Source organism: Pinus tabuliformis, chromosome 7, assembly GCF_031772625.1.
Source record: "Pinus tabuliformis cultivar Carrire ecotype Pingquan chromosome 7, CPIR1, whole genome shotgun sequence".
In the NCBI taxonomy this organism is placed as follows: Eukaryota; Viridiplantae; Streptophyta; class Pinopsida; order Pinales; family Pinaceae; genus Pinus; species Pinus tabuliformis.
Window position 1 is genome coordinate 344,568,549 of NC_142293.1, and position 21,214 is coordinate 344,589,762.

The following is a 21,214-nucleotide window of genomic DNA, read 5'->3' on the forward strand; positions in this document are numbered from 1 at the left end:
AAATTAATAATATATACATTTTTTTTTGTTTAGTTTTGTTGTGATCTATAAACTATCATGGATATTCCAACAGATGGTTTTTCACAATAAATCTACTAAAATATATTAAGAGATATGAGTTATATAATATGAGGGTTTAATTCTCCTTAGACTTTTGGATTTGTTAATTAATGTTTTTTCTTATCCATGCAATAGATAAGACATGAAAAAATTATAGAAAAGTGAAATAATTCTCACGAACCAAAAATGAACACAAGATGTAACCTCAGAAACACTTTTGGGAGAAAAACTAGCTAGAACGTGAGGATGCTCTGCTCTGCTCTCTCTCTCTCTCTCTCTCTCTCTCTCTTTCTCTCTCTCTGAATAGAAATATGGATGAGAGTACAAAGAAGTGAGGTTTGTGGCCTATGTTTGATATAATAAAAAAAATCCTCTATGTTTAATATATACCTATCCACTCTTGAATACTCTGGTCATCTATGGAACAAAATGCACTCGAATATAATGCAACCCCTTTTCCTCCTAGTGGCCCAATTATAAAATAGCTAATAACCTAATAGTGGTTAAGTTTTGTTCCTTCAAATCCTAAATAGAGCTACAATATGTACTCCTATAGAATATTATTCATGATGATCACATGGATAGATCCTTTTCCATGAATAATGGGGGTTTGGGTGGATCCCCTTAAAACATCATGGTCAAAATAGGAAGGTCAATGTCTGAGTGGCATAACATTTGCATATGGAATCCAATTAAGGAAATTCTTAGGCCATTGACAACATATCTATTTGTGGAATGGTGTAAAAGGGTCTGACACTTACATGGAGAAAATTATAATAATAATAATGTTGGTTGACGCCTAAAAATACTCCTAAACGATTTCAAATCCTAATTTTCCAAATTATGTCAAGTCAGTAAAAATGGTCCTATGAGCTAATTCCTCCATGTTTTCCACTTTCAAAGCTTCAAGATGGATGAAAGGAAATATAATGATCTAGTCTAGATCACACCTTACCATTTTAGGAAGATTTTGTGCCCCAAAATATTCTATTGAATGATGTGAGGAATTCCCCCCCAACTCTTCTTAGGTGTACCATTTAGCTTTTCCTAGAAGATATCATTTCACCCTATAACAAAATTGTGTTAAAAGTCCATGTAATAAAGTCAATAAAGGAAAAAATAAGACCAAGGTTATGGGATACATATTCCAAGCTGAATGTCGGTAAAAATTTCCTAGTGGGGTGTCATTTTGGTTTATTAATGGCTAAGGCAATGACAAAGGCTTTGGAAAGGAAAATAGGCATTAATTGGCATTTTATTTACGAAAATCAAGGAAAATAGGAGAAAAGTAAGGTGAAGAGTCACACATTTGCATGAGGAGGAAATTGAAGGAAAAATAGAGGAAAATGAAGAAAATATAGGCCTCAATGATAAAAAGGCTTATGGGGATTAGTTCATAGGCTTTTTTTAGTTTTATCTTGGAGTTCTCTATTCTATTCTCTCTCTCATACTCTTGCACACTTAGAGTTTCTTGCAACACTATTGTAGCCACTTGCATACCTAGATTGAAGAAGGAAGGCAAAGGAAAGTAGGAAAGCGCAAGGGAATAGTTGTATCAATGACTGCAACGGGATTGTTTGTAGCTATTGAGTTGCATGCATGGTTTCCTTGGTAGTTTTGACATGCATGGAATATGCATGTGGTTATTTGGTTATGATCTATCATTGGCATGGAATATTTCCTAGATTGATAATGGTTTTTCCTGGCCTTTTGATTTTTTGGATATCCATGGTGTTGTTGGTTTATCTTTATTTTATGGTTGGTGCTCATGTTCCTTATGGTTGTGGGTTGAGTTATTAGTTCCTAAGCCTTGGTTGGAAATCGGCTCTATATGCGCTGTAACAACTTGCGTTGAGTTACTAGTCATGGAATCCCTAGTTGGACAAATGCTCTAGAGTACTTGGTGGGTTGAGTAACTAGTCTTGCAAGCCTTGGTTGGACAAACGCTTTGGAGCCCAGTGACAACTATGGGTTGAGTTGCTAGTCCTGGAAGCCAGGTTGGAACAAACACTCTAGAGATTTGTACAACTTGGATAGAGACTGATTTGTTGATGGATAGTGATGTATGATCGTGGGGTGGAATCATTGGTTGAGGGTTGCAGTGGTTTGGGCTCTGGAAGCCCTAGTTTGGGTTTCTTGATTTATTCCATGAGGTCCCATATTCATTCTTGGAATATGGCACGAGGGTGATTGACGGAAAGAAGTATTTGGTTTAGCCCAATCTATGGTTGGGTGGTACATGGAAGTCCCTAACTTTGTTGGATTTTCATATGTTAACAAGAGCTCTTTTCCTCTTGTGTTCTATGTGTAAATGTACTTGTTATTATGTGGCTCTAATGGTTGTTCCATCATTGATATTATCCTCGTTATATGTTGGTTATAAGAATGGTTTCATGACTGATTTTAGCTATGTCTATTAACATGTTTTGATTTGTAAATTAATAGATATTGAATGCATGGCCTAATAGACATTCTTGTATCTATTATGATAAGGCACTATACCTTCTTGGTGATTTTCAAATAAGTATTAGACTCTTATGTTCAGATATTCATTTATGGCCTGTAGATTACATGTTCACGATGTCTTCGATGAAATGTTTTTCATGGTTAGGACTCCTTAGACCAAATACTTGTTCAATTTTTGTGTTAGAATCTTTGTCTTTATGTAATTTATTGTTTTGGAAAGTTTCATAAAGTTCTGGGAAGTGACCCAGAGTCTAGCCCTGGAAAGGTGGCACAAATTTTGTGATCTTAGGCACAAAACTAGCTAAAAAAGACAACGAGTGTTTAGAATAATGGAGGCATGTGGGAGTGATTGGGTTATAATTAATCTTTGATGTGTGTAATTATTGGATAGATCTATTCAGGGTCCATGAAAGACAAACTTAAATGTTCGCGGAGGTTTAGAAGATGATTAAAGGAAGTTACATCGATAAGCCTTAAAGGTTTATCGATATGTGTGAAGATAGATTTAGGGCATAAAATTACATTACATCGATCTTTGGGTGCGAGAAATAGGTTCCAGCATCCACCCATACTGCTTTGAGTGAGACTTCAATCTGCGCTCCGCGGATTGATGCCGAAAGGGCCAGTAGTGTAGGGATTTGTTTAGCGAAACTAACTCTGAACCTGGGTTAGGACCCATTAAGCAAACAAATGGTTCCATTGCCATGAATGGGATCTACAAAAAGAGATGTGTGATGTCGCATGACTAGAATCCCTCAAAGAAAGAAATTGAGAAGTGGTTGGATAGAAAGATCCACGAATTCACGGTGCAAGAAAACAGAAATCCGTGCCTAACAAAAGAACATGGTTGGAAAGATACCTATACACAGAGATACACAAAATCTTATTGTACACCTTCTCAATCGAACTATATGAGTGGATTACTAAATTGGCAGATGGCCAAGGAATGTGGAGGCTTGACGGTCCAATAGTGTGGACCCTGGAGCTAGTGCGGAGATTGGAAGATTCTGAAGTTAAGATCGCACACGCTGTCGATCACTAGCTTGATCGAGTCATAGGAGGATTTGTGACATACCCACATTGATACCTTGATCAACTACAACAAAGTAGAGTGACGCTTCTTCAGGGGACTGCGAGGTAAGTATTTAACATTTTTGAATACTTGGATTAAAATGCTCTTGTGTGAAAAGAGGGTTATGCCATTACCTTGATGTTTGGAGCTATGCAAAGTGGAAAGTTCTTCAGGCATAAAGGGAGGAACATGCCCTGAATATAGCCCGTTGATCGAGCCTCCTCTGAGTGACAACGAGGGAGCAGCACAAGCTTCACCACAGAGCGTTGTCTAGTTAATAAGGAAAAGGTTTCTGCGAATACCTTATCTGCCAACACCACCTCCACCTTCACCTCCACAACATACACCTTTGCCCACACCACCACTACCTATGCCACTGTTCAATATGTCGAATACGATGAAATTTCTCATTTTCAAGGGTTTGGGAAATGAGTACCCGACCAATTTTGGTTTGTTGTGAAGGCCATGTGGACAACACATAATATTACATATGATCACATGAAGAAAGAAAATTTTGTTTTCACTCTAATAGATTGCGCATTAATGTGGTACATTAAGTATTGCACTGATAATCCGTTGGCATCATTACTGGACACTCAGACTGCTTTGAATAAGGAGTTCAGTAGGACTAAGTTTGAAATGCAATCAGTAGTGGGATTCAAGGAAAGTGCGATGAGAATCGATGAATGGGATCTTGATTAGAGACTGAAGTGTGGAATCCACGAAGCTAATATGAATCTCACAGACAGTCAACACTCTGACTGGTTTATAACCGCGCTCCTGCCTCACTTAAGGATTGTTCTGTGATAACAAAAGATATAAATACAGGCAGAAGCGCTGGAGATTGAAATGAGGCTACATGAGACACCTATTTAGGACATGAAGTTGGGAGTTCAACAGATCCATGTAGAGTTGCAGAACCTCTTCTTGGAGTTTCAGAGCTTGAAGAAGTGCATGAAGAAGTTTGGTGCCTCAAGTGTAAAATCCATGGGATTGATAGGGATCAGTGCCCTGTTTTCACAACTAATATGGCAGGAGGAGGCCCAATGCCCCTGAGGCAGGAAGATTAAGCTAAACCAAGTATAGGGCCCACATTGTGGTGTGTTATCTATCAAATAGCATGAAAACATTTAACAGACAATTTCCACTTACTACAAAAATTTGTACAAATGCTGCAATAGTTATTCCGCAACTTCTGTAAATCGGTAGGCCACGATGAGCATAACCATTGTAGCCATTAATTAATGATGGAAAGAATGCCTGCATATCGGCTGTAAATAGAAACTAGGCCTCTAGATCAAGGCGCTGGGGGAGCGCATGGAGGATATCATGGATGCAGACGAGGCCGAGGAGGAGGAGGACCTGGTAGAGGTCGAGGGAAAGTTATTTGTGTTAGCTTGATGGGCTCTGACCCAGGTTTAGCATCAGTCAACCAAGCAAATCCCTACACCACTAGCCCTTTCGGCTTCAGTCCACGGAGCATGGACTAAAGTCTCACCTGAAGCAGTATGGTGGGATGCAAGAACCAAGTTTCCGCACCCTTAGATGGTTGTGATGTTGATTTCATACCTTAAACCCTTCCTTAGCGTAGATTGATAAGACTTTAGGGATTATCAATGTACTTTCTCTTCCGTCCCTTAGAACCTTAGTGAAGGTATATGATCATCCTTTGCGTAACCCTAACCAATGAATCAGGCACTTACGCACCTTTGTTACAACGTTATTGTATAATTTCCCAAAATATCTTAAGTGTTCGCCAATTTTACCATGCAATTAAGATTATCTTCTCATAAACATATATTATTATTTGCGTTCGTATAGTAGATAGAAACATATATATTCACACATCAAATTAGCATTATAACATAAACCCAGAAATTAACATAACATAATCGCATGGAATCCACATAGACAAAATACATAGTAATTTCATAATACTTCTCTTTATTGATGATTAAGATTTCCAATACAGACTCTATTTTCCCTATGCACATAGTTGTAGGGGTCCATGCACTCAACTGCAGACTTCTACCCTAGGCCTCTATGCACTCAACTACAGATTTCTACCCTAGGCCTCTGCATACTCAGATGCAGAGCCTCTTTCTATGCTAAGACTCTCGCTCTTAGCTCTTCATAGACTCATCAAGGACTCAAACTTACTTAGAACTTTACTTCTCCCTCTTAGACTCTTCTAAGACTCCCTTTTCATACAATCCCATGGTCTGTGGACTAAGGGCATATCTCTAAAGCTGACACAAGCTATCTAAATTAAGGGAAAAAACCCTTTTTGACTCTTGATATCTTCATGCTCTGCGACCAAAAACTGCAGAGACTTTACATTCCTTTATACAAAATTCAGGCTTTCTGCCCCAAACTTAGGCTTTTAGTCCCAAAAATGACCCCAAGGGACCCGTTCCCAATAGGCCCCCAACACAAACATGGTGACTCACCCTCGAGTCACTCGGATGGTGCAGAGATCTTATCGCGAAGACCTCCTAGATCAACTTGGAATACTCCAACTTTGGTCGTACACTGCGCTATTGCCTGCTTGATCTCCTCGACCAGCTACTCCATTGTTGGCCCTGTGTCATTTGATGAATATTTTGTTGAGTCTTCTTCAGAATGGATAGCTTGCCTTCAATATTGGCCATGATCAAATAAGCCTCATCCAACCAACGCTGTAAGCAAGCCTTGAATACTGCTTCCTTATGCTGAGCTGCATCTACCTACTCTTTTAAAGCCTTGGCCTCTTACAACTCTTATAGCCTCTGCGTGATGGAAACAGTGCACACCGTTGCTTTAGCTTCATCGTAGCACTGTTGCAGCTCCCGCACTTCTGTTTCCAGCCTATGCATAGTGGGGTCTTCTTACAGGCTGGTGACCACCTGGAGTGACTGCTCGAAGAGTGTCATGCATTCCTTCACTGCATTGTCCACTGTTGCTACAGCGTCTTTCACAGCTGACTCGCGCGTTGTTCTCTGATTTTTGGTGGAGTTGAAGGCTGGGCCTTCAGTTGCAACTCTGTCATTTTGAGGTTCATTTCCAACTAGACCTTTGCCAATTCGGTGCATGTGTCACATACTTTCGCAGCAAGCTTTTGAACCCCCACATCTACTGGCTCAACCTTGGGAATGTCCAGCCCCGGGATGGATGTGCATGCCTCAACCATGACCTTAGCCATGCACTAATTCTTGTCTATAAGGTCTTTCATGAGGTCAATGGTGGAGTGTCATTGTACAACCATCTGTGCATTGTTGATATTCTACTCACTGATTACCTATAACATCGTTGTTTTTAGGTCCACAATTCCGCGAGCACTTCATCGTGAAAAAGGTGAAGCACCTCATTGGGAAGTGCGACCAAGTTAAGTCCAACTCCCTTAAGGGTGTTAATAGCAGGCATGTCAGCTTCTATCTCTATAGTTAGTGCTCCATCCGATAGCACTATTGCTCGGGGATCCTGTGTGTGCAGCAACTATACAGTTTCGGAGGTGCCAGGTGCCACACTAGTTGACGGCGCACTGGTTTGTACCTGTGATGCATGGATATGCAGCTTGCATAGACCCATCTGGGTAGCACCCAAAGCTTGCTGTTGTTTCTACTCAAACTGTTGCAGGAGTTCTGTGGTGACATCCCTCACCGTATCACCTATGTCATTCAAGTCTCCCTCTGTTAGGGTGATTGGGTCGAGAGACGTCTTGCTAGCCTTGGACTTCTTCTACGACCCTAATTTTTTTGGATCTTTGTTTCACTTGATGTGGAATGGAGTTGTCTCCGGGTCTTCTCCTCCCTACTCTGTTTGTTCGTCCTCTTCTTTTGTCTCTGGGGAAGGTAAATTCTGACTCTGGTCAGAGCTGCACTCATCTTCCTCCGCTTGCCCACCTGTCTGCTTTGCCACAACGCACTCTGCCTTGGCGTTATCCTCGGCCTCCGTTTTCTTCTTTGTGGCCAACTGTTTCATCTTCAGCTTGGCTTCTTCCTTTTTTCTCTGTGGGGCGGACTTGCTAGATCCCATTGTCAAGTCCGTGGCAGTGCACCAATCTGCGAGCTAGCGATCAAGGACCGCTGAAATCGCAACATCTGTGGCCAAGTATGGAAGGTCATGCCACTTTCATTCAGGGTCGTTTTGTGCACGTATTGAGATATGGTGGATGTCAACCTTGAATTCCACTTACTCCTGCAGCTTATCAAAAATTGTTGGTGACAACCATGGCCTGTAGTTGATGGCCATATGGATGCTCATATCCATTAAGATCCAAAAGATCTTGCTATCCTTGATTCATTGAGGAACCTTTGTAGCCCACAACAAAGAGAACTTCGCTGCTTCCGGTAGGTCTGGCATGACTCGAGGAAACCGGCTATCCTCGGGTAGCTCCCACGCAACCAACACTATGGATAGAAGTAGCCATGGATAGTGGAATGTCTTACATTGATCCTACTCCTCGCGAAAATTTGTGAGGAACTCACCATAGAGGTAGTGTGCTAGGTTAAACTGTATGCCCTCCCTGCATTGGGCTGCCAAGGCTATCACTGGTGTTAGCACTTCATTTGCATGACACTTCCTCATGACCTTTCCTGCCAAGATTTACGTCACCACTTTGACTGAGGGGTCACAGATACTCATGATGGCGTAGCTGCATGGCTTATTTACTAGCTTTAATTTTTCCTTCATTGCCTCAGCAAGGGCATGCTCACCAGCCTTTCTACCAAATGCCATGGCCAAATTTTATCGTGAGTGCAGCAGCCCTGTGATCCTATGGATCAGCATGTCAATGATGGGTATCAACTCCTCTAGCCACAAACACCCATCGTGCACCAAGAACAATAGCTGTTTGATCACGATCATCGTGATGAGTGCATGGTTGTAATGCGACACCTACAGCAGGTTTAGCAGGCCTGCCTTGTCCACGCCTTTCAGCCACTTCCTCAGCTCCAAAGCAGTCGCTCTAGTGTTTTTGTGGAAGATAAAGAGCATAATTTGGTCTGTTGCTAAATGAGGGAAATGCTCTATGTTAGCTAAATCCCAGTCTTCCAATTTTAGAAGAGGCACACACACCAAGCACGGTCCCTCAAAGACAATTTTCTCTAGTAGTAGGGGTATGTGCAGGGTGACCTTACTCTCATCAATATCCTTTGGCACCTTCGTTTTGCCCCTACGTGGAGGGACGTACTTAGGTAGCTTAGAAATGGGGTTAGACCCTTCAACCTCAACATCCTCTGTTTCCATCACAATATTCTCATCACCCATGGGGATTTCTTCGACCTCTTCTTCTGGCTCTAGGTCAACCACCTTACCCTCTTCCTACACAATGGACTTATCCCTCTGTGGGTGATTTCTAGGTGATGTGTGCACCGACTATGGTGTCACGGCCTGCTTGCCTTGGCCTAGGCGACTGTGGTGACTTAGGTACTTCAGCTGGTACTTCCGTAGTTACAACCTTTGGGGCAGCTCCCTCGGCTGCCATGGCTACCTCTGGAACAACTCCTTCAGCCATCATTGCTTCCCCAACATTTACAGTCTCAACTGGTGTTGACATGATGCTATTCAACAACTCCTGTGTCTCCTTTGGCAACTTCTCAAATGCTGAACTCACTATCAAAGCTTCAAATTATTCACGGTTCATGTGCACCTGAGAGATCAACACCTCAATTCTCAAAATGCCAAGTGTTTTCCACTGGGAAACCCTTTGTAATTTATAGGCATTTTTGAATTCAAATCTGACCATTCCCCCCACAATCGGTTCATTAATGCTAGATTGGTGGCAGATTTTCAAATATTTGGTCCATAAATTTTGACTTAAATGCCACCCTCCGCTCCATTTGGCCATTTTTCATCGCCAAATCATGAAAAATGACTTTAACAGTCACTTTCCAGCTGTCCTGCATGGTTTTTCCTTTGGCAGCGCAACTGCCTACACTCTTTTGTGGGGTCTATGACATATCTTCATTCCGCACAGTTCCCCAATCGCGTAGCTCTCCGACTCGGGCAGTGTAGTTTATAGTCCCATGCTTCCTTTCAGTTACCTGAAGCGCTAAGACTGTGCTTCCCTCATATAGTCCCCTAGCTGGATCACCAGTATATTGCTTCAATCGGCTACCATTCACCTTTCATGGGAAGGGTTCTTGTTACAAGTCTATTTGGGCACATTACTCCTGATATTCAGATTAGTACTATTAGGGCTCATCAAACCCTAATTCAGTTGTTACATGCCCTATAGAAGTCAACTCATTGAACGTTTCCTTATATGAAAGTTTCCTGGCATGAAGCCTTCCTAAAATGCCTCCTTGGGACACTAGCGCAGCCCAAGCCTTGAGACAGTGCGCTGCAGAGCAGGTAGGCCCACTGTGGGCTGCACTGCAGTGCACTTAGGCCCTCTTTAGCCTGCACTGGGTGAGATTGAGCGAAATTTGCATAGGGTTCTGGGAATATTCCTTCATTATAGATTATTCTAAAAGGTTCCCATCTCTTATCTCCTCTTATGAGCTCACAATTGGATAGGCTAAGGATCCATTAACCTCCTATCCTCTCATCCCTTTCTCCATGGAAACTAACTCCAAGTTTGGAAGGCCATTCAATACCCTCATTTATGAAAAAACCACCTCCATTTCCTATAAATTGAGCACTCATCATAGCGATCAAGAGGGCTAGAATCTGAAGTTTGTAAGGAAATTATGTTGGTTTGAGAATTGAGTTCATGTTGAGCAATGTTATGCTGCTGGAGTAGTGTGCTTTTGATGTGATGAGGGTTGGACTGAAGTTGGAGGAGTGGCACAGGATAGAACTGTATTGGGTGATACTCTTCCTTCTACATTAATAAATAGGTTATTCCTTTTCTGATATGATTGTTCATATCTGTGATGGTTATGTGTTTCAATGTCTTCGATTCCATTGTTTTATAGTAATTAGATCATGTATGCTTTGATCATTTCTAGTTTCTATTTCTCTTGACGTACGTACCTTTTGAGCAGATTTAGTTCAAGTGGGAGCGACGGGAGCGATTCAAAAGAGATCAAGGAAGCGAAAGGCAACAAGTAAGTTCCTCCATCTCATCTATCTTCTATAAGAAATGGTTAAACTACTTTCTTTCTGTTGTTCTAGGTGTAGTCACCCACCTAGGGAAAATTTGTTTATCCATAGATGCAAATTCCATATAACAAATTAGCGACCATACTGGGGACTCCACTTAGAGGAACGAGTGGTGTCTAGGATAGCAACTAGTTCTGGTGATGTTGGCACTTTTCAAAACATGTTGATTTATGTGAAGAGGTTGGCTAACAAGACCACTCATTACAACTGTTCGTCAAAAAGGGTAAAACAACCAAGTGAAAGTGTATGATCAACCAAGTAGATAATGATTATGGAAGGAGAAAAAACAAGGCTCATCTGATAGAAGAGGCTAATAGAATGGCAATCATGAGGGTTAAAATGGAGATGGGTTCATTTTTACACAAGTTTGAACCATAGGGAATTATGCTTGGATTTAGTTTCATATTTACACAAGCTTGAAACAAAAAACTATGCTTGGATTCAGTTTCATGTTTACACAAGCGTGAAATGAAAAACTATGCTTGATATTGGTTTACATGCCCCTAGCATGATATCTCGATTCTAGGTGCATGCCCACAACATTCATTACATTCACCTAAGTATACTACTCGTGGCTATGACGTGGATGGAATGAATGTTCATATATGGGATCAAGTGAAAGCCTCGACTGGGATTTTATGAGATCTAATCAAAGAATCGAATTGGAACTTTGCTCCAGGGGACCTTGTTTCATTTTTTAATGAGCTTGACACAAGACACATAACTCTGCTTAGATTCTTGGTTTCATATTTTAACGAGCTTGACACAAAACAAGGAACTATGCTTTGGGTCCTGTTTCATTTTTTTAATGAGGTTGACATAGTAAAAGAACTATCCTGATATTCCTTGTTTCATTTTTTAATGAGCTTGTCACAAGACAAGGAACTATGCTCATATTCATTGTTTCATTTTTTAACAAGCTTAACACAAGACAAGGAACTATGCTCATGATTCCTTGATCATGACCCATAGGAGGTCATGACTTCCAAGAGGTTATCATCAGATGGGAGAACAATGGTTTGGAAGGGATACGTAGCAAGGAATCCATTAGAGAGTTTTGGTTCCAATGCCACCAATACATAATGCACAACATCACGGAATTGATCGTTAGTTGACGTAGGCATGGAATGGGTTGCCACATAATTGACCCATGGTGGGGAACATACCATTGGGACAAAAGGACCATTTAGGGAAGATGGTTTAGTGGAATCCATATTCAGACTGGGAAATGAAAGCTGGTCAATGGTGACAATTCTGCCTTCATGCGAGAAACACATCACTCGAAAGAGTGTTGAAACAATAGCTCCCATGTCATAAACATAGTCACGCCCAAGAAGTAAATTGTAATATAAAGGGCCTCAGACTACCATCAATGAACTAGGAACTTCAATAGTTCTAGTTGTTGCCTCATCGTGGACAACCTAAAGTATTTGAGTAACCCACAGGCCCTAAGGGCCTCAACTGTACCCGGATAATTAAGGGCAACCATATCCTATTCTTCATGATCTCTTTCACGCCAAGTAATAGTCATACTAATCTGATAAAATCCTACAAGTAAACCATAGGCTTAGGTAGGATCCATTTCATGCAAAAAATTGAAGGATTTTTGGGTAAAACAGGAGAAACAAATTTACCAACTATGCCCAGCGCAGCCCAGGCCTAGAGACAGTGCACTACAGAGTAAGTACCCTTTTGTTTGGGTGCACTGCAACACAGTTTTCAATGTGATAGGTTGCACTGATCCTAAGGTGAAGTATATGTATCCTAGGGACCCCAAAAACCTAAAAAGCTTGTCTAAAACTGCAAAATAATGAACTTAAATGGAAAAGAAAAGGTAGATCTCCTACCTGGTCTTCACAGCGTGACAAATGATCCACATAATCTCTTGCAATTAGTTGCTGAAGTTCGAGATAAAAAAAACTGGTTCAGAGCACAAAGCTGAATGGTAGATATCAAATGGTGAAAATGACTTGGTACTTTCTTGTTTTATGGTTATTTCATGTCATTTAATGAATAAACTATAGTTTTTTACCCTTTTTTACCAATGAAACAGGTATGTTTAATCCGTTTGGTGTTTCTTTGAACAGATTTACAGCTGATACAAAGAATTTGATGTGCACGATCGTGAATTGTACTTTTGACCACAAATAATACATTTATCTCTTTTTAGAGCTCTATTAAAAATAGAAAAAGGAACCCCCCTGGAGTCCTCTTTAAGCTCTTTTAGGCTCTCGAAATATGAAAATATTACCAAGAACTTGTCATTTTCAGCTCTTTAACGGATTGGAAACAACATCTACTCAGTATAAGTTTAACCCTTTTCCAGACCGAGTTAGATTATCTACAAAAAATGAATACATTGATCAAACATGGTCAATAGGGTCTCTCTTGTATTATTTTATGCTTTTTCGGACTTGAGAGACAAATTTACGAAAAAGAACTAGTGGAGTTTTCTTTTTGTCCTTTTTCAAACTCTCTAAACATGAAAAGGACCGAGTTCTCATTGTCATTAAACTCGTTAAAACATCAAAAAGTGAAAAACATGTCCATCATGACAAGACTGAGTTTCACCTTTTCTAGGCTCGTTAAAACATCACATAGCGATGGATACACCCGAAGGGTGGAATTATACTACAAGCATATGTTATGCTCCTCAAGATTGTTAAAAAATAAAGAGGTACTGGTTAGCAATGATTGGGGAAAATGGGAAAAGGGATAAATCACTTTATGGTAGCAAGTCCCTCTTGAACATGACACTTTCACTTCATCTCTGTAACTATTTGGGTTGGGTCATCTACTTGATGGTTATCATACCTGTGGTCTATCACACCATCCATCACTTTGGTTTTGGTTCAATGCTACCGATTCATTCAGTGTTTTTGACATGTTCAAGAGAAGTCACTCAATAAAAATCATCCTTTGCAATACTCATAAACCTTCATTTTCATGACTGCCATTCCTGAACCTTGTGTCATCAGTCACACTCCGTCTTCAAAATCATTACACTCGTTTCGTGTTGTTGATGAGGGATACATCAAGGCCCTCCTGTGATGAGTCACTTCTTGTTGACATCAACACATTATCTAAGGAGTTGACTTAGAAACAACCTTCCAGTACCTTGAGGCTCACATACATCAATGGAAAGCTTCTCGCTTCTAGCGACAGGTTGACATCACTATCCTTTGACCGAAAGATGTTGTATGGTGTTCGACATCAAAACATTTATTCACACCATGCAGAATGTACTGCAATACCTTGAGAATCATTATCATTATTGGTGATCTCTCTCGCGTCTGTTAACAGCTTACATCATTGGCTGGTAATCAAACGGTGTCTTCCCATGTTTGAATTCAGATCACATATTCACATGGCTAGACTCGTACTTGAGTGAACGATTGGACGAGATAGAAGATGCCAGATCTAATTTCATCCATCTAGGTTGCAATTTCAGGAAAGTACTAAATCATTTGTACAATGGCTTTACACTGATGGTCATCCCATGATCGGTATATATCTGTAGATGACTATCTATGTACATGTAATGAAAGTTTATATGCTGAGTATGGGTATGCCTTCCCTTAGTAATTCATGAAAAAATTCAAAATATCATGATGTTAGGTATTGTAATCGATGCAGGTCACCATTTTCTTAAGTTCCTCTCCATCACATCGTAAAGCATATCACTCAACATTATCATTTTTGAGTTCATGCTTTAGGGGGAAACTGTTACATGCCTATTTGGTCACATCACTCCCAACTTTTAGATCAGTAATATTAGGGCTCATCAAACCCTAATTCAGTTGTTACATGCCCTAGAGAAGTCAACTCATTGAATGCTTCCTTCTATGAAAGTTTCTTGGCCTGAAGCCTTCCTGAAATTCCTCCTTGGGACACCAGCATAGCCCAAGCCTTGAGACAGTGCACTGCAGAGTAGGAAAGCCCACTGTGGCCTGCACTATAGTGCACTTAGGCCTCCTTTAGCCTATGCTAGGTGATATTGAGCGAAATTTGCATAGGGTTCTAGGAATATTCCTTCATTCTAGATGATTCTAGAAGGTTCCTATCTCTTATCTCCTCTTATGAGCTCGAAATTGGATAGGGTAAGGATCCATTAACCTCCTACTCTCTCATCCCTTGCTCCATGGAAGCTAACTCCAAGTTTGGAAGGCCATTCAATACCCTCATTTATGACAAAACCACCTCCATTTCCTATAAATTTAGCGCTCATCATAGTGATCAAGAGGGCTAGAATCTAATGTTTGTAAGGCAATTTTGTTGGTTTGAGAATTGAGTTAATGTTGAGCAATTTTATGTTGCTGGAGTAGTGTGCTTTTGATGTGATGAGGGTTGGATTGAAGCTGGAGGCGTGGCACAAGATCAAACTGTATTGGGTGATACTATTCCTTCTACATTAATAAAGAGCTTATATTCCTTTTTTCATATGATTGTCCATATCTATGATGATTATGTGCTTCAATTTCTTCGATTCCATTGTTTTATAGTAGATAGATCATGTATGCCTTGATTTCTTGTTTCTGGTTCTCTTGATGTAGGTAGCTTTTGAGCAGATTAAGTTCAAGTGGGAGCGACGGGAGTGATTCAAAAGAGATCAAGAAGGTGAAAGGCAACAAGTAAGTTCCTCCATATCATCTATCTCCTATAAGAAATGGTTAAACTACTTTCTTTATGTTGTTCTAGGTGTAGTCACCCACCCAGGGAAAATGTGTTTATTCATAGATGAAAATTCCATATAACAATTCTCCATTCAATTTGACCAGCTGAATTGCTCCATCATTGGTAATATCCTTAACGGCATATAGCCCTAGCTAGTGCATCCTACATTTCCTTAGAAATTTATCAAATTTTCTATCGTATAACAAGACCAGACCATTTACCTTGAATGTGCACAGTTTGATGTGTCAATCGTGCCATGCCTTTTTGCGCTCCTTTTGAACTGGTTGATGAAATCTAGCTAGAAATTGGCCCTCCTCAAGCTCTAGGATCTACCATTCTTGTGAATTCTGCTATGCCTAGAGTAGGTACAATGTATTCCATTGGCATCATAGCTTCTACGCCATACATGAGTCTGAAAGGCATTTTTCTAGTCAGCTTCTTGCAAGTCGTTCGGTAGGCCCATAGTACCATGAGTACGCGCACATCCCAGTCATTTATTTGATCATTTCAAACCTTCATCAATGCACTCTACAATATCTTATTGAATGCTTCCACCATCCCATTAGCCTGCGGATGAGAAGGTGTACTTTTCTGATGATACACTTGGAATTCCTCTGTCAACACTCTGATTGTTTCGTTAACAAAGTACATACTGTGGTCACTCATGAAAATCTTTGGACACTCGAATCTCGTCAGGACATACTCAAAAATAAATTTTGTCGTTGTCACACCTATGCAGTCCTTCACAGGCTATGCCTCTACCCATCTAGTCAAATACTCAGTCGCGGTGGTGATGTACCGCGCATCCGTCTTCTTTCCTAGACGCTGAATTGGTCCCACAAAGTAAATTGCCCATTTTTGAAATTGTTGTAACGTCACCTATGGTATGAGAGGCATATCATCCCTCTGAGATGGCCTTCTAGTCCTTTGACATGGATCACATGCCCTAAAATATGCTTTCGAATCCTTATGCAGGGTCAACCACTACAATTCAGCGTGTATAATCTTCTGCATTGTTGCATTCCCTGCATAATGTCCTCTTGCGGCTCCTTCATGAGCCTCAACAAGGATGTTGCTTTGTTCAAAGTAAGGCACATAACGTTGCAATATTTTGTTTGATCGCATTTTGTACAAGTGCCCTACAATGATAGAAAAGCTTGTTGCGCACACTACCAATTCCTTCTTTTGTTGACTTGCATAACCTTCCAAAGCCATTCCTGTCATCAAGAAGTGGGTAATATCTTCAAAGTGACTTTCTACGATGCACATTGCAAAGAGATGTGCATTAGGCAGTCCTTCCCCTAAATTAATAGGTTCCTCTCTAGTTTCAATGCGTGAAAGTTGATCAGGTCCTGCATTCAATCATACTAGCTTCACAATAACTTTGATGTCGTACTCCTAGAACAATAGCAGCCACCTACATATTTTCCCCCAAACACATGCTTGTTGACTAGGTACTTAAATGCGTAATGATCTGTATGCCTCTTAAAGTGTCTTCCCAAAAAATAGTGCTTGAACTTCTAGAGCATGTACACCATAGCTAATCCTTCGCGCTCTGTCATAATAATTTTTCTCTGCTTTAGACAGCTTCCTACTTGCAAACACTATAGGATGATCTAGTTCTCCCTCAGCAGCTTTTGTTAATATGGCTCCCAGCACAACCCACGATGCATCCACATGCACATGAAATTCCTTCTTCCAATCCAAGAAGACTAGGATCGATGGGTGACCATTTTCTCTTTCAACACATCCAAGCTTTTCTGACATTCATCATTCCAACAGAACATAGCATCCCTTTTTAACAATTTCTCCATAGGTGTGGTGAACTGGGCATAGCTCTTGATGAACTTCCTATAGTATCCGGTATGCCCCAGAGTTGTGCGCAGCTATTTCACACTCCTCGGCGCCTCCAAGTTGATTATCACCGCAATATTTGCAGGGTCTACCATCAATCCTTGTTTGCATCCCACATGACCCAACAAGATCCCAACAGGGACACAAAACAAACACTTCTTCAGATTGAGCGTGATTTGGTATCTCCTACATTTATCTAGCATCAAGCACAGACTTTCCACATGGTGCTTGACCAATCCAAACACTATCCAATTGTCAAAGTATACCTCCAGAAATTTATGAATGAAGTCTTTGAATGCTGCAATGACTATGCGTGAAAAGATTGTTGGCGCATTCTTTAGCCCAAAAGGCATTATGGTGTATTGAAAACATCCCCATTCAATCGCGAAGGTCATCTTGCTTTTATCCTCAGGCACGATTTTGATCTGATGGTACCCAGAGAACCCATCAATGAAAGAGTATGCTTCTTGGCCGCCTACATTATCCAGGACCTCGTCAGTGAATGGGGTCGGGAAAGGATCATGTACGCAAGCGTCATTCAATTTCCTGAGATCTATGCATATCCTTATTTCTTCCTTTTGTTTCTTTTCTTGAAACACTCTTAGGCTTACCCAATCAAATTCTTCCACCAGTTTAATAATACCTACCGTGAGCATCTTATCTAACTTAATGTGGACCCTTTCCTTATACTTCGGATTGAGGCAGTAAGGTCTTTGTTTCACAGGTTTCACGTCTAGTTTTAGGGTGATCGTCATGACACCCAGGTCTCCTATTATTCCTTTCAAGTCAGAAAGCTTCGTGGGGAACAAATCCTAGTATTTGCGGAATAGTTTGGCAACCTTATCTACTGTTGTGTCGTCCCAATAGTCCCCAATCTTTGCAAACTTTAGCTCTACTTCTGTGCGAATGCTCACCTGCCTAGTTTTGAGTAGTGTAGTTATGTCTGGGTTTTCTATCTACGATTCTACAACTTCACAGTGACCTTTAGTCTCTAGAATATTAATTTTCCTGGTATCCTCGTCTTCTTCTTCAACGGTCATGTTATAGCATTCCAACATGTGGCTCAACTGAGTGGTCCAATCAGGTTGAATCAGATCTAAAGGATCCGGTGGTATCCTAAAGATTGTTACTTTAACCTCTTGTGATGCTTCGTCAATACAGTCAAACCCATCTTCAAAGATGAACGTCATTATGAATCCTTGGTGCAAAATATCCCATTCTTTAGTGCCATGGCAGAGCTCTTTCTCTAGGTACTAATTCATTGGTATGAAATCTAGGGTATAACAGAACAGATGCACCCATTAAGGTTGAGGCGCCACTCCATAAGCTTTAGTCGATTTGGCCAAGTGATAGCGTAGATCATCCCTCTCGTCGTACTTGTATATCATCCATACTTTTGATTTTCTAAAGCATATTCTAATCATCCTCCTATATTCGCGCCAATCATCAAAACTACCCTTGTGCATACCCCACCATCTTGCGGATGTAGCGTGCAGCACCCAATCCAAGGCCTGGAAACGATACGTTTCTGGAACTTCCCTTTCAAATGCATCCAAAAATATATCCACATCATTCAACCCATCATAAGAAGGAAAATTCCTTACCTCTGATGACGCACAATGCAACGTTTTAGTCATCATATTAAAATGTAGTGTAGATACTTCATGTAATCGATTCTGTGAGTGCTCTAATTCTTCATATGAGTCTGATGTACAGGAACTTTCACGGTCCCATGCAACACAACCATCTGCTGTTGGATTCACCCAATCTTGATCTCGTGTTGTTATCTTATATATATGGTCGAAATCATCATCGCTTTCATAATTGCGGACCGATTTAGTATAGTGCGGTCCTTCTACAAGATCCAGGGGTACTACTACATGGAGCAATTTCTTTTCAAACATCATATTTCACCTCTTCAGGTTGATCACCCGATTCATGTCAGTAGCCCAATCAATCCCAAGGAGCGCAGGGTAGGGGTTGATGTCATCGATAATTTCTATTACATCAAAATCATCCAATGCGCTCACACCTTCAATATCTATAGTTACTCCCTGCAATCATCCCATGGCGATGATCTTTTACTGGTTTTCCATTCTTAACTGAATCTGAGACCACTGCAGTGCACGTCTCCCCATCTTCTCCCATGTATTCTTAGTTAGAACATTCACATCTAACCCTAGATCCAGAATAACTTGATCCATCTCATATTCTCCTATATGTGCAGTGAGTCTCATCTCACATCCTATCCTTGCCTTATTCTTACCAAGATTTCTAACTACGCATGGTTTGCTAGTAGCATTTTCCTTGCCAGCGCATCGATTGATCAGTTCCTACAGTCCCTTCATAGCCTTAATATCATGGAGTAGTTTCATGTGGGTCTCCAAGAATGTGGTAATCATGGATGGGTCCATTTCTTTAATTGGTTTCTCCTAACTTCCTGAGGTAGAGGCCTCAGTGAAGATTTTCTTTGCTTCCATAAATGTTTCTTTTGCACGCTCCAGATCAAACCCAGTCTCCTTTTCTGGTGCTTTGTGGACCCACTCACCTTCTGCAGGTTGCTTCCCTTTATCCTCACCAGTCGTCATTCCACTTCGCAACATAATGTTTACCTTAGGGTCTTCTTCGTGAGGTTCAACCCTCACCATATGGAGGTTCTGCATTGGTTGCAGAGGCTGTGGCTCCTTTTGCAAATCTTAGCCAACAATATAGGGCAATCCTCAATTGCGTGGTCAAATTGAGTACAATAGTGGCATGACAGTCACGTTGGGTTCAAGAAGTCTCTCACGTAGTGTCCTCGTCCTCCACAATTGTAACAAATAAGTTTCCCTCAGCCTCTACCAGGACCTCCTCCACCTCGGACTCGGCTACGCCCCTGATACTCACCTCGTGCTGCCCCAACACCTTGGTCTGGAGGCCGCATTTTTGCCAGCACCCTGTATGAAGGTGTCCTATCCATCATTAATTCATAGCTATGACAATTGCACTCATCATGACCTACTAATTGACCAAAATTGCAGAAGAGTTGTTGTGGTGTCTATACGAATTTCTGCAGCAAATGGAAATTGTCAGTCACATGATTCCCAGCTACTTGGCATATCGCACACCATAGCATGGACCTGTACTTGGCCTAGTTGTACCCTCTAGCCTTAGAGGCGTTGGTCCCCCTACTGCAACATAATTCACAAAGATTGGGCAGTGATCCTTGTCATGCCCATGACCTTTGCATTCCAGGCACTAAACTTCTTCGCATGCCTCTGGCCGAGTTGTTCTGTATTTTTTCAGGATTTTCTTTTCAAAGAAAAGGTTTTGCAACTACGTGTGAATCTGTTAAACCCCCATATTAGCATCCTACATTGGTGTCTCATGCAATCTCATCGAGATTTCCAGAGCTTCCGCCTAGGTTCCAATCTTCTGTTGTGATAGCGTAACCCTTAAGTGAGGCAGGAGCGAGGCCACAAACCATTCATGGTGCTGCCCATTAGTTAGGTTCATGTTGGCTTCATGGATCATACATTTCAATCTTTGATCCAAATCCTAGGGTGTCTCCCTAGGCTTCATCATGATCTCCTTAAATCCCACAATGGATTGTGCTTGAGACTTAGGTCTATTGAATTCCCTATTCAATGTAGTCTGGATATCTGCCAACATGGACGTCAGGTTATCAGTACTGTACTTAATGTACCACATTAGTGCGCAGTCCTGCAAGGCACTAACCAACATTTATTTCTTCATTTGATTGTCTGTGATACCCTGAGCTTCGCATATAGCCTTCGCGATGAACAAAAGCTGGTTCTAGTCTTTATTTCCTATGCCCTTGAATACAAGTAGCTTTACGGAGTTCGCCATGTTGAATAGTGGTGGAGGTGGCAGCAGTGTAGGCGATGGGGTAAGTGGTGGGGGTGAGGATGGAGGCGGTGTGGATGGATGGGATGAGGATGGAGGTTGCATAGGTATTCCCAGGAACCCTTGTCTTATCAACCAAATAGCGCTCAACGGAGA